This window comes from Gopherus flavomarginatus, chromosome 7, assembly GCF_025201925.1.
Source record: "Gopherus flavomarginatus isolate rGopFla2 chromosome 7, rGopFla2.mat.asm, whole genome shotgun sequence".
Taxonomy (NCBI): domain Eukaryota; kingdom Metazoa; phylum Chordata; order Testudines; family Testudinidae; genus Gopherus; species Gopherus flavomarginatus.
Window position 1 is genome coordinate 96,646,640 of NC_066623.1, and position 12,057 is coordinate 96,658,696.

General features: G+C 47.4%; 1 protein-coding gene across 5 annotated transcripts in view; it reads left to right on the forward strand.

Moving 5' to 3' along the window:
• GNG12 (G protein subunit gamma 12) overlaps positions 1-12,057 on the forward strand; it is a 64,220-nt gene that overhangs the window by 33,416 nt on the left and 18,747 nt on the right. Inside the window, exons 5-6 of one of the 5 annotated variants that reach the window (XR_007775684.1) lie at positions 2,263-2,544; positions 3,797-4,392. The exons of 3 other annotated variants lie outside the window; for them this stretch is intronic. The gene's annotated coding sequence lies outside the window, so the exon portion shown is untranslated. Of the gene's footprint in view, positions 1-2,262; positions 2,545-3,796; positions 4,393-12,057 lie in introns of those variants that run through there. One more of the 5 variants, XR_007775685.1, reaches the window with a different exon arrangement.

Below are 12,057 nucleotides of genomic sequence, written 5' to 3' on the forward strand. Positions count from 1 at the left end.
ACAGTAAAAGATGGGGTGGGAAGCCAACCGGCCGGCCGTAACAGCGAAAGGGTATGGGGGGAGCAGGAAACCTGTCGTCCGGCCGGAGCAGCAAAGAGGTGGGGGCGGGAAACAAACCTGCCGGCTGGCTGGAGCAGCAAAGGGGTAGGGGTAGGGGCGCGAAACAAACTGCCCGACCGGCTTGGTGAAGGGAAGAAAAACGAAAAACAAAAAACCAAAGAAGAAAAAATACCTGCGGGAAGGTGGGAGCGTGGGTGCAGGGGTACTCGCAGCCCTGCAGACCCCGGGCAGCGGAGTGCACACCTCAGCTAGTGAGGGGCGAGGAGAGAGAAAGGGGGTGGCCAGGGCTTCCTGAAGCGGGGTGCTCACCATGCGGCCCCTCCTGCCCTGCCATCTGCTGGGAGGGCTCCGTGCTGCTCCGGTGGGCGGGCTACCGTGCGGGGCTTGCTGCAGACCTGGCACCGCTCCCAGCAACTCCCCTTCTCCACGCCACCGCCCCCTCAGGGTGGCAGGAGCAGCAAGCCAAAAAGAAGAAAACCTGCAGGGACGGCGGAAGTGGCAAAGTGCCCAAAAAAAAAAAAAAAAAAGGCTTTGGACGGAATGTCGCCCCTTGGAATCTGTCGCCCCTTGGAATCTGCCCCCCCAAGCACCAGCTTGCTCGGCTGGTGCCTGGAGCCGGCCCTGCCTTCGGTGCCATAGGTTGGCTACTCCTGTTCTAGGCTGTAGCTTCTCTCTGGAAAGTTAGATAAGGTGCATTAAATATCCATCAGTGTATTAGTAAATTCATCCTGTTTGAGATATACTAAAGGTTCACATCCTCATCTCAGTAGCAGGAAAAAATTGTCTACACATTTTATAAGATGAAGAATTAATAAAAAATATGTACTCTGAGAAAGTATGGACAAAGGGAATATATAATACTTTACTGCAACTCTGTAGTTAAAATAGATCTTGAATCCATGTTTCTGTGGTAAATCTCCTTTTGAAAGGCTTTTAGTTCAGCTGTTTAATTTACTTTTGACCCCAACAAAGTGGTTTAGCAGGATTGTTTTCTGCATTACAAAAAGGAAAAAAAAAAAAGTCTGGCAGGGAATGTCATTCGCCTCAGCATTTCTCCCTCTGGTGGTGGGGGCCTGGAGTAAATCAGTTCTACTCCAGAGGTTTTCAATTCTTCACTTTGGTTTATTTTTCAGTATTTACATGGTGGGCCTCAGGGGTAGGCCTGAGTAGTTCTCTTAAGCAAAAAACAAACTCACAATGCACAAAACATACGTATGTGTCCCGCCCCCTCTCCAGGGTATTGCCTTATTGTGTTGGCTTCTGGTCACCAATCCTTTCCCCAACAGACGTTAACTTGATTGTTTCCCCTATAGAAAGAACAGCCTTCCACCTAGGAGCAGCCTTTTCTCCCTGCTGCAGCTTTTCTTCTCATCCCTCCTCCTCCCCTCACTAAAGAGAGATTTTTAAAGGTCACTCCTAGTGGCCATTAAATTGAACTCAGGTGTGTCTAATTAACCTGAGGTAATCTCATTTCAGCTTATGGGGAAAAGGGCCTTCACCATTCAAGGCCTGACCTACCAACTTTCCAACACTCTTATAGCTGCCAGTTCTGACTTTGTCACACAGAGCAAGTGAAGTATATTGGAATTCCAGAGATTGGTGTTCTTTCCATTGGTTTTCATTATTATGATTTAAAGAGAAACTTATTTATGATGATTGTGGATATAGTATTGAATGGGTGCATATTTACAGGTCTGTCGCATCTTACGCACATTTAACATGTGCAATTTCAGCTTTACGTGGTCAGCCGAAAAAAAAGAGAGAGAAATAAAAATTTTAATATTGTACCTGTAGTGCAGGCGATTCCAGCCGCCATTCAACTCAATGTAATTTTGACTATACGTGGTTTTCGCTTTACGTGCTAACTGCGGAACGGAACCCCTGTGTAAGATGAGACTCGCCTATATAAATAAAATGTAAAGTTAATTAAAATATGCTCCCCTTCATTAACATAAGCAGCCGGATGATGCATTTTTTGCATACAGAAGGAGGCTGTAGGCTCCATAGTTTGTTCCCCGTGTCCCATAGAAGCTACACCACCCTAATTCCACAAGGCTGAGGCTCTGTTGTTCAGAAGGTGGTGAATTGGGGGGGCAGCCACTCCTTGGGGCTTGTTTCCTGTAGAAGTGCATAGATCTCTGAGCAAAAGTTAATACTACTCCAAAATCACTAACTCCTGTTTTATGCGTACACTTTTTTTAGGCCTGGTCTACACTATGATTTTAGGTTGAATTTAGCAGCGTTACCTCGATTTAAGCCTGGACCCGTCCACATGACGAAGCCCTTTTTTCTGACTTAAAGGGCTCTTTAAATCGATTTTTTTTAAATCCACCTCCGAGAGGATTAGCACTGAAATCGGCCTTGCCGGGTCGAATTTGGGGGTAATGTGGATGCAGTTCAACGGTATTGGCCTCTGGGAGCTATCCCAGAATGCTCCATTGTGACCGCTCTGGACAGCGCTCTGAACTCAGATGCACTGGCCAGGTAGGCAAGAAAAGGCCCGCGAAGTCTTGAATTTCATTTCCTGTTTGGCCAGTGTGGCAAGGTGCAGGTGAGTGCAGATCTCATCAGCAGAGGTGATCATGATGGAGTCCCCGGATTGCAAAAGAGCTCCAGCATGGACCGAACAGGAGATACAGGATCCACTCACCATATGGGGAGACAAATCCATGCTAGCTGAACTCCGTTCCAGTAAACGAAATGCCAAAACATTAGAAAAAGTCTCAAAGGGCATGAAGGACAGAGGCCATAATAGGGACGCACAGCAGTGCTGCATAAAAATTGAGGAGCTAAGGCAAGCCTATGTAAAAACCAGAGAGGCATGCTAGGGAGTGCAGCCATCGCTACCCAAACCCTGTGTTTTAACTCCGTCAATGGAGAATCACACAACAGGGAAGTGGGTTTTGGGGATGAGGAAGATAGCTCACAGCAAGGAAGCGAAGAAACTGGTTTCCCCAACAGTCAAGATATGTTTTTCAACCTGGACCTGGAACCAGTAACCCCCAAACCCACCCAAGGCTTGCTCCTGGACCCTAAAGGCGGAGAAGGGACCTCCGGTGAGCGTACCTTTGTAAATGTTACACATTGTTTAAAGCAAGCATGTTTAATGATTGATTTGCCCTGGCATTCACGGCCAGTACAGCGACTGGAAAAGTCTGTTAACGTGTATGGGGATGGAGCGGAAATCCTCCAGGGACATCTCCATAAAGCTCTCCTGGGTGTACTCCCAAAAACTTTTTGCAAAAGGTTTCTGGGGAGGGCGGCCTTATTCCATCCGCCATGGTAGGACACTTCACCATGCCAGGCCAGTAGCATGTAGTCGGGAATCATTGCATAACAAAGCGTGGCTGTGTGGTCCCCGTGTTTGCTGGCATTCAAACAACATCCTTTCTTTATCTTGCTGTGTTATCCTCAGGAGAATATCATTCATGGTCACCTAGTTGAAATAGGGTGCTTTTATTAAGGGGACTTTCAGAGGTACCCGTTCCTGCTCAGCTGTTTGGCTGTGGCTGAACAAAAATGTTCCCCGCTGTTAGCCACGTGGTGGGGGGCGGGGTGAAGCATGAGTGATCTCTCATACCAAACCAGCAGGCCCTCAATACAAGAGGCAAAATGCGACCTTGTAACGAAAGCACATGTGCTGTGTAATGTGAACATCAAAGTTTAATGTGAAAGAATGTACCCATTTTTCTCTAAAATGTCTTTTTGACTACCACTCTCCCTTTTCCTCCACCAGTACAAATGTTTCTCCTTCACAGAGGCTAGTGAATATTAGAAGGCGAAAAAAATGCACTCGGGATGAAATGTTCTGAGAGCACCTGCTGTCCTCCCACACTGACAGAGCACAGCAGAATGCTTGGAAGCAGACAATGTCAGAGTGCAGGAAAACACAATATGAACGTGAAGAGAGTAAGTGGCGGGCTGAAGATGATAGGTGGCGTCAGCTTGCTGACAGAAGGCAAGAGTCGATGTTCAGGCTGCTGGAAGATCAAACTCATATGCTCCAGTGTATGGTTGAGCTGCAGGAAAGGCAGCAGGAGCACAGACCGCCACTACAGCCCCTGTGTAACCGACAGCCCTCATCCCCAAGTTCCATCGCCTCCTCACCCAGACGCCCAAGAACGCAGTGGGGGGGCCTCCGGCCACCCAGCCACTCCACCCCAGAGGATTGCCCAAGCAACAGAAGGCTGGCCTCAATAAGTTTTCAAGGTTTTAAGTTTTAAAGTGTGACCTTGTCCTTCCCGTCTCCCCAACCCCACCTGATGCTTCCCTCTTCCCACACCCCTCTCAGGCTACCTTGGCAGTTATCCCCCTATTTGTGTGATGAATTAATAAAGAATGCATGAATGTGAAGCAACTATGACTTTATTGCCTCTACAGGCAGTGATCGAAGGGAGGAGGGGAGGGTGGCTAGCTTACAGGGAAGTAGAGTGAACCGGGGTGGGGGTGGGGGTCATCAAGGAGAAACAAACAGAACTTTCACATTGTAGCCTGGCCAGTCATGAAACTGGTTTTCAAAGCTTCTCTGATGCGCACCATGCCCTCCTGTACTCTTCTAACCGCCCTGGTGTCTGGCTGTGCGTAATCAGCAGCCAGGCAATATGCCTCAGCCTCTCACCCTGCCATAAATGTCTCCCCCTTACTCTCTAAGATATTGTGGAGTGCACAGCAAGCAGTAATAACAATGGGAATATTGGTTTTGCTGAGGTCTATCCGAGTCAGTAAACTGCGCCAGCGAGCTTTTAAACATCCAAATGCATATTCTACCACCATTCTGCACTTGCTTAGCCTATAGTTGAACAGCTCCTGACTACTTCCCAGGCTGCCTGTGTATGGCTTCATGAGCCATGGCATTAAGGGGTAGGCTGGGTCCCCAAGGATAACTATAGGCATTTCAACATCCCCAACAGTTATATTCTGGTCTGGGAAGAAAGTCCCTTCCTGCAGCTTTTGAAACAGACCAGAGTTCCTGAAAATGTGAGCATCATGTACCTTTCCCCACCATCCCACGTTGATGTTGGTGAAACGTCCCTTGTGAACCACCAGTGCTTGCAGCAGCATTGAAAAGTACCCCTTTCGGTTTATGTACTTACTGGCTTGGTGCTCCGGTGCCAAGATAGGGATATGGGTTCTGACTATCGCCCCACCGCAGTTAGGGAATCCCATTGCAGCAAAGCCATCCGCTATGACCTGCACATTTCCCAGAGTCACTACCCTTGATATCAGCAGCTCAGTGATTGCCTTGGCTACTTGGATCACAGCAGCCCCCGCAGTAGATTTGCCCACTCCAAATTGATGCCCGACTGACTGATAGCTATCTGGTGTTGCAAGCTTCCATAGGTATTCTGGCACTTCAGGGCAGGGGAAAGCAAGTCAAAGTTTCATGAAAGTGCCCTTACGCTTGCAAAAGTTTCATAGCCACTGGGAATCATCCCAGACCCGCAACACTATGCAGTCCTACCAGTCTGTGCTTGTTTCCCGGGCCCAGAATCAGTGTTCCACAGCATGAACCTGCCCCGTTAACACCATGATGTGCACATTGCTGGGGCCTGTACTTTGCAAGAAGTCTATGTCCATGTCTATGTCCTCATCACTCGTCACCATGCTGCCGTCGCCTCCTCGCCTGGTTTTGCTTTGGCAGGTTCTGATTCTGCATATACTCTAGGATAACGTGCGTGGTGTTTACAGTGCTCATTATTGCCGTGGTGATCTGAGCGGGCTCCATGATCAGAGTGCTATGGCTTCTGGGCTGAAAAAAGGTGCAGCACGATTGTCTAAACTGACAGAGGGAGGGGCAACTGACTATATGGCTTACAGGGAATTAAAAGTCCACAAAAGGGATGGCTTTGCATCAAGGAGAAATGCAAACAACTGTCATGCAGAATGGCGCCCTCAAGGATCGAACTCAAAACCCTGGGTTTAGCAGGCCATTGATTTCACAGAGGGAGGGAGGAGCAAATGAATGCAAAACAAATCGGGTCTGTTTCTTGTTTTGATCCACTCCATCTATCTTTTACATTTTTAGGGTGTCAGCAAATGGTGCAGTTCGACTGCTAGCCATTGTCATCTCCTGGGTGCTTGGCAGAAGATGGTAATGACCTGGCTGAGTCACTCCCATGTCTGCCCAGGCACTCCTGACTGACCTCACCGAGGTCGGTTAAAAGAGTACCCAGGAATATGACGACAATAGCTACCAGTTGTAACGCACCGTCTGCTGCCAAAAGGCAATGAGCTGCTGCTGTGTAGCAATGCAGTCCCATGTCTGCCAACACCCAGGCAACTTACTGTGATGGTCAGCTGTGTGGGCTCCATGCTTGCCGTGGTATGGCATCTGCATAGGTAACCCAGGAAAAAGGGTGCAAAATGATTGCCCTTGCTTTCGTGGACAAGGGGGCTGACGACATATACCCAGAATCACCCATGACACTGTTTTTTGCCCCATCAGGCATTGGGATCTCAACCCAGCATTCCAATGGGCAGCAGAGACTGCGGGAACTGTGGAATAGCTACCCACAGTGCAACATTCTGGAAATCGACGCTAGCCTCGGTACTATGGACGCAGTCCACCGACTTAATACACTTAGAGCATTTTTTGTGAGGGGACACGCAATCGACTGTATAAAATCTATTTCTGAAAAAACGACTTCTGTACATTTGACCTAATTTCGTAGTGTAGACATACTCTCAGTCAGGGCGGCTCTAGGCATTTCACCGCCCGAAGCACAGCGGCATGCCGCGGGAGGTGCACTGCCGGTCGCCGGTCCCGCGGCTTCGGTGGACCTCCCGCAGATGTGCCTGCAAAGGGTCTGCTGGTCCCGCGGCTTCGGTGGACCTCCCGCAGGAGTGCCTGCGGATGGTCTACTGGTCCCGCGGCTCCGCCAACGCCGCGGGACCAGTGGACCATCCGCAGGCATGCCTGCAGGAGATCCACTGGAGCCGCGAGACCAGCAGACCCTCCGCAGGCATGCCGCTGAAGGCAGCCAGCCTGTCGTGCGACCGATAGAGCACTCCCCGCAGCATGCCGCCCCAAGCATGCACTTAGCATGCTGGGGCCTGGAGCCGCCCGTGCCCTCAGTGAGGAGCCAATAGCAGCATGGCCAAGGTAGTGCACTGTCATGGGGAGCCATGCAGTACACTGAGGGTGCAGCATATCATGTGGGTATCTTTTTCCCACAGTTCCTGGGATTTACACAATTTGAAGGCAGTATCCCCTTCCACCGTGCAGCCTCCCGAGTCTCAGTGTATTCAGGGGTGTATTCAAAGGACACCTTTATCCCAGAGCTTCCTGGTAATTCTGCTGCACCTGTGGTGTTTCTATAGCAGTGTAGGGTATGGCCTTTAGTTTTACTTCGGGCTGTTACTACTTTTTGTATAAAAACATTTCTTAGAAACTTGCGACCACACATAGACTGTGACTTTGGATACATGTTACAGTTGGCTTCATACTGTGGGTTGACACAGTGCATGGTGATAAAATCACCATTAATTGGTGTATTAAGATTACATGTGTTAAGTACTGTAATGCTCACTGTGGTTCTATGTTCAGTCTGGTTTATTGCTGGATCTGTGTTGTTAAGTTAGTCAATTTATAAGCAGTTCTCTGTCAAAAGAAATAGTGGCAAATTACTCAATATTTTATTCTTAACCTTTATTTAGGTCTTTATTAGACTAGAATTTTTGATGTATTCTTTTAAAACTAGAGCATCAGCTGAATTTATGCAACTGTAGAGAATAGCAAATTATCTACAAAGGAATGCTGAGATGGAATTCCCTTGTGTACTTTTACAGGAGTAAGTTAATTACACTTCACTCAGCAGGTTGTTCATAAATCCTAGATCTAAGAGTCAGTTAAAAAAAAAAGATAGATTGGCCTTTAACGATCCCAGCTGGAACTTGGCTTTAAGGCTGAGCCATATTCCTGCTCAGACTGTTGTTTTAAATACTTACAGCACTGTAGCTTCGGCATTTAACCAAGTCTGCAAAAAGAAGCAGGATGATGTATTGAAAATAGTGTATGCATTCTAGTTGGGGAGAAAAGTTTTAACTTTGTGTATGTGTTTTTCTGTTATCGCTTGTAAAAGGGTGAATATGCATAACACACTAAATGCACATTAAAAGAGACATTTTTCCCCTGTTTGTTAAACCTTTTCTTACCAGTGTAATTCTCTCCTGGTAGAGGTCATTGTAGAAACAAACTAAAACCTCTTCATTTTTCTATGGAAAAAACAGACATTTTCCCCAGAGGCTGAGTTAAGCCTGCACATTGGCAGATCTGGTGTGCTCTGGGTGTTTGTTTATTCTCTTGCTAAATGAAGAGCTTTAGCACAGTGGATACTTCTATAGTTCTGAAATAGGTAGAAAAGGGCAGGCGATTTTGCTAGTTTCTAGTGCTGATTAATTTTCCTTCACAAGCTTTGTTTCTTTTCTGGTTTAGGTGATCTATTTTATTTTTCAAAAGTTCTTATTTTTTTAAGGGAAGCACTTCTTTAGGACGGATTGATGCAGATAACAACTGCAGTGCAAATATGTGACTGAACTCTTTCGTTGATTTGGTTTGTACTCAATCGCTGAGTATGGCTCCATACAAAATCTGTGTGACCAGTACATCTATACAAATGTTTCCTGGTGTCCATGTTTGACCTTAAATATCCAACTGTATGCTCAAAAGGGCTTAATATTTCTGTAAATCATGAGCCCTAGGGCAGGTTCTTTTGGAGCAGAGCACTTTTTTAAAAAAGGCATCTTCCCAGTGGGTAGTAGATTCCATCATTCAGCCATAAAGCTGAAGTGTGGAGGCAATAAGAGAAAACAACTGAGCCAGGGGAAGAGACAGCAGGGTTAAAAAGGACAAAACATGATAGAGAGTGCACAAGAAAGTAGAAAATGCTGCTCTGGGGAGTAGCTGGAGAATTAAGGTTGTTCAGGATCCATGGTTCAGAAGTAATGGGAGCATCAATTCAACAGAGTGGTGTGAGGGTTCAGATTGTGGGTATAGGTTAGTCACAGTTTAAAGAGGCCAAGTTGAACGATTTCATTGCTGATTGGTTTGATGTCGATTTGCCGCCCCCAGCAAGAAATGATCATCGTCAAATTGGAAGATGAATTGTCTCCAGAGCCCTTTCAGATATCGGAAAGGGCTCTGTCTTTAACACATTTGACAGAAAAGGTTACAGATAAACCTGATTCTCTTATTCCTATTTGTAGTGTGTAAGTAAGGCCTGGTCAACGCTAACAAGTGAGGTTGACCCAGCTACATTTCTCAGGAATGTGAAAAATCCACACCCCTGAGCGACATAGGTTAGCTGATCCAACCCCTGGTGGTGACCGCACCAGGTCAGTAGAAGAATTCTTCAATCAGCTTAGCTACTGCCTCTGAGAGAGGTGGTTTACAGTCCTTCGCTGATGGGAGAACCCCTCCTATTTCAGTAGTGTGTGTCCACACTGAAGTACTGCAGTGGCACAGACAAACCCTAAGACAATTGAATGTCATGGTAGTGTTTAGCCAGGTTTTTTGGGGGGAGTAGGAATGGGAAGGATGCTTGCATTCCACATCACCTTCTCCTTGAATCCTTTCTTTTGTTTCCTGTCTCATCACATGCATTCAAGCTACTCTTCCACAAGGCTGTACGTAATCTTGTCCCTACCTACATCTCTGGTCTCTCTTCCTCTTATCCACATCTCACTCCCTATGCTCTTCCCAAACCTCTCCCTACTCCTCCCTCTGTTCCCATCTCCCAATTCCAGCTTCATGCCTTCTCTCTTGCAGCCCCAGGAGTGCAGCAGTCTCTTTGCTCCCTGCCACCAAGAGTCCTCACTCTCCTTCAAATTCCTCTTTAAATTCCACTTATTCAGAAAATCCTTCATCTCATCATTAGTAAAGACCAGGCCCTCCCTCTCTTCAATTGTTGTCCTTAACCTATGGCTAAATAGGTGGCGACTTGGTTTACTGCTCCTGACTGGCTAAAACTTGCATGCATCGTATCATTTTTGTTAACCCCACTCACTTCTTTATCTCATCTGCTGCTTATGCCTAATGTTTTAGGCTATGTCTACACTATAGCCTATGTCAGCAAAACTTATGTTGCTCGGGATGTGAATATTCCACCCCCCTGTGTGACATGAGCTTGTGTGCACAGTGTTATGTCGGCAGGAGAGCTCCCACTGGCATAGCTTATGCCACTCGTGGAAGTGGGTTTTTTAATGGTGACAGGAGAGCTCTCTCCTATTGGTATAAAACATCTTCACCAGATATGCTGCAGCAGTGATGTATGTATAGACATTGCCTTAAATTGCAAGTTGTTTAGGGCAGGGGCTGTCACTTGCTATATGTTTGCGCAGCATCTAGCAGAATGGGACTTTACGTGGCTGACATCAAGGTGCGAACACAATATTATATTAAATAATAACTGTCTTGCATTGATGGTGTACCGTGAGGTCTTTGCGGTAGGAAATGTGTCCTACTTATGTTCTGTAAAGTTCTCTCCAATTTTACAGTTGCATGTAGATGTTTTATAATACAATGATGCCAAAGTTTTCTTGATGAGTAGAAAACAATATGTCCATTTCAACAATGCCAGGGTTCAAGCAAGCTTTTGAGAATACACCTCTACCCTGCTATAACACGACTCGATATATGGGTTCGCGCGTAGCAGTGGGGCTCTGGCAGCGCTTTAAAGGGTCCGAGGCTCCGGCTGCTGTGGGGAGCCCTAGGCCCTTTAAATCACCGCTGGAGCCCCGCTGCCACTACCCCAGGGCTGCGGCAGCGGGGCTTGCTGGCAATTTAAAGGGCCTGGGGCTCCGGCAGCTCCGGGGAGCCCTGGACCCTTTAAATCACCGCAGGAGCCCTGCCGCCCCTAGTCTGGGGCTATGGCAGCAGGGCTCCACGGATGATTTAAAGGGCCTGGGGCTCCCTGCAGCGGCTGGAGCCCGGAGCTCTTTCAATCACCGCCAGAGCCCTGCCACCCCTACCCCGATATAATGGGATTTCAGCTATAAGATGGTATGGATTTTTGGCTCCCCACGACCGCGTTATAGCGGGGTAGAGGTGTATATTTAACACACCCGTTCTTTCCAATTACACCACGTGCAACCCAAACCACTACCAAGCACAGTACTTAAAAACTCCCTCCACCTGGTGTAAGGTGAATCTAAATGTAGCAGGAAATGACAGATCAATGGGTATTCTACTGAGAAAATTACTAGGAAAACTTGGAATCTCCTGATGTTTTTGTCCTTGTACTGTAATGCTCTACCTGCTGATGGGAGTCTTGGTAGTCCATCGATCCGATGATGACAAATCTGAGCAAATCATTTATTGTTGGTCTCGCGGTGTGCCCTCTGATGGCTATACAAGCCAATTCTAGAGGTGCACATTTGGCTGCAGATGGTGCAGGGAAGTTCGCAGTCAGTGGGTTGTGCGCTGCTGGTGCTCTGTGATGTCATTCACGTGCCTCTTGTAGATGCCCGCAGCGGTCTTCCTCAAAGGCGATGCAGGTATTTGACTGTTGCATGCCACTGTGTTCTGTCGCTGGCGGTGTCCTCAAGGTCCCTGGGTTTGATACAGCTATACTGCAGATTGGCTTTGATGGTGTCCTTGTAATGTTTTCGTGGACGACCTATATGCCGGATGCCCTGGGAGAGCTCATCATAGAGAAGCTGGTGGGGGATTCTTTTGGCATCCATGCGGCTGACATGACTGGTCCAACGTAGCTGTGACTTCATGATCATCATTTTGATGCTTGTCATCTGGGCTCTCTCGAGTACCTCAAGATTGGGCACTTTGTCTTGTCAGCGGATCTTCATGATGTTGCGGAGGCAACGCATGTGGAATGCTTCGAGCTGCTTGATGTGATGCCTATATAGTGTCCATGTTTCACATGTATACAAAAGAGATGAAAGAACAGCAGCTCTGTACACAAGCAGTTTTGTTGACATCCGGATGTTGTGGTGGTTTAAAACTTTGACACACAGATAGCCAAGTGCTTGGCTTGCTTTGGA